The sequence below is a fragment of the Tasmannia lanceolata genome, unplaced genomic scaffold (genome assembly GCF_043159265.1).
Source record: "Tasmannia lanceolata isolate RefF3 unplaced genomic scaffold, GAP_Taslan_0.1 ptg000003l, whole genome shotgun sequence".
Taxonomy (NCBI): Eukaryota; Viridiplantae; Streptophyta; class Magnoliopsida; order Canellales; family Winteraceae; genus Tasmannia; species Tasmannia lanceolata.
The window spans coordinates 56,433,484-56,436,423 of NW_027518680.1; positions in this window are offsets into that span (position 1 = coordinate 56,433,484).

Consider the following 2,940-nt stretch of genomic DNA (forward strand, 5'->3'; position numbering starts at 1 on the left):
GTCATCAAAGCTGCATGATCCGATGATCTGAACCGTTGATATAGTAGGCTCCATCGCCAATGAGTAGGAGTACAAAAAATCACACTGATCCGAGAATCCTAATCATCCAAATTATAGTGTTTCTATCTATTTGTCTAGACTCAAATAGCAAGCCTCATTTAGGCCCTACTGGGATTGCAAGAAAAACATTTATGACGGAATATCTTTTTTTTTGGAAAACTTCTTCTTTCCATAATTTAGAGGGTAATAATATGATTATGGTTAGTTTAGAGGATTATCATAAATTTATGGTCCCTTTAAATAAAAATTGAACAAAGGTAGGGATGTCAACGGATCCACCTATGTCACAGTCACGACCCATTCAAATTCCTTATCGGTCGGGTCGGAGTCGGATTGTTCTTCGGATCCTACTTTCCACGTCATGATCACGATCCATTTTAATTCGGACCGTCCATCAGAGTGTCCTATTATGTCCCACTAAGCTAAGTAAACAATTATTTTCTTTTAAAAAGAGATCAGATGGCAGTCCACTATTAGTGTGTCTACTCATTTTCTTCGACTAAATTAAAAAATTTATCTATGTTTATAATAATGCTTGTAAACAACAAAACTAATCAAAATTACATACACAAATATAATGTATAACTATTATAGAAGAATATGATGCATAAAGAACAAAACCCCCCTCTCTTTTCCTTCGTGAAAGTATGAAATGAAACGGCGGAAATGAGTGAAATAGTATTCCCATTCGATTCATTTAGCGGTTTTGACGAAAATGCCCTTCATAGAACAATTAGCATTAACAAAATTTGGAGGGTATTTTTGTAAACCATTTTGGATCGTGACTATCCAATGGGCATCTGTGGCGTGCCCATACACAATCCAAAATTTTTTGGATCCCAGATTTGATGATCCGAAATATGCCCATAGATCCTATTCATATGTTTAGATCCCGTTCATTAACGTTCGGATTCGGACGATCCATCAGACCGTCTGGATCCATTGACACCCCTAAACAAAGGTTGGTTCAAGTTATTTTTGTTTTCATTGATAATAAATAAGCAATTTTACAAATTTTTGCCCTTTCCAAACTTTTCCACAAATTTGTTTTCATTGATAATAAATAAGCAATTTTACAAATTTTTGCCCTTTCCAAACTTTTCCACAATATTCTAGCAATCCAAACAGGGCCTTATTTCTCCAAAAAGGGAAATATCGGCTTCTCTAGTTAATCGTTTGGATGCACTAATTTTGCTTTCCCTAAGATCCTGGCTAGATGGCAAGAAAATTATTTATGATGAAAATTATTTCTTGGAAAAAAATTCCAAGTTTTAGAGGGGAATGATATGAAGAAATGAAATTGCAATCCTACGGAATGATATGATTGTGCTTAATTATATGATTGTGCTTAATTCAGAGAAGGATATTATCATAAGTTGAAGGTCCTTCTAAAGTAAAAATTGAATAAGATTGGTTGAAGTCGTCTTTTTCAGTGTATAAAATAGTGGGAACTTTTTAAAATATTTTTCCTATTTAAATAGTAGGCCTTTGGATGCTCCAGTAAGAAGAGGCGACTCATGCCAAGTTGATGGAGTAAAAAGAGGTAGGGACAGACCAAAAACAACTTGTGTAGAAACAGTAAGGAAAGACTTGATAGCTAGGAACATAATAGAGAACATGACCTTGGATAGGATAGAATGGAAGAAAATGATCCACGTAGAAGTGTTTGGATGAAATCCCATATATTTCTAAAAAATGTAGTTGTATTGTTTGACATATGAATTAATCAAATTTACCAGTTAATCAGGAATGGTGGGACGTGATATATATACCACCTGGAAAGTGATCTACTTATTTTGCAAGATGAATTAACTTAAAGCCACGTTTAGATACCTCATGTTTTTGTATTTGGATTTGGGTTTGAGTTTTGGATACAAAATACATCAGTCGTCCTCATGTTTGTTTGGGTTTGGGTTTGAGTTTTGGATACAAAATACATCAATCATCCTCATGTTTGTATGAGAGAGAGAGAGAGGGAGAGAGAGAGAGGGAGGGAGGGACGTCTAGCTGCTGGGTGAGGGTAATTGCTACAAATATTGATTTCCAAATAATGTCTTGCAGAATAGATTTGAAAAATTAGATTTTTTCACTATTGTAGCTGATTTGGAAAGGGATTTTTGCTGATTAGTCCTTACATGGCAAATAATTGCTTATTAGTCCCTAAGAAAAGCATATTATCTTATTAGTCCTAATTTTAGAAAATATTTGCTAAAAGGTCCCTAAAACTCACCTCGTCAATTTTCTTTGTTAAAAATTCTAATATGGCAAATTTACCCCCTAACCCATTTAATTGGTTTTAGCATTTTTTATTTCCCTTCCATTATTTTTGGAAAAAACACTTGGAAATAAGCAAAATATTATCTCTTCCAATATTCTCTTCGAAAATCTTGTAAAATCTTTCAAAATTGTAACGTTTTAGCCCATTTTGACTTTCCTTTGACATTCTCCCTTCTTCTTCTCCTAAGAATATAAGCTAAACCGTGGCCGAGATCGAGAACACCAAGGACCACTTACACGATGCCTTCCACTTACAAGATGGATTGTAAGAATTTTATTCGAAAAGTTCGGAAAGGAAAAAAATCTAAAATTTCTTATTTCTTATACATAAAAAAAAGATAAGGTAAACCAACCTTATTCGATTTTTCAATTAGGGACCTTCGGTTTATGATGCTATCCCTCTAAATTAATCAGACATAATTCCCCTCTTAAATCATTGAATGAAAAAAAATTCAATAGGAATAATTTTCCAGCAGAGTTATTTTCTTGCAATCCAACCAAGGGCACTGATATCTATGAGCAAGGTAGGCCCCACCATAGGATGATCCAAACCATCCATTCGATGACCCACAATGTAAATAGGTAGCACCACAAAATATCATT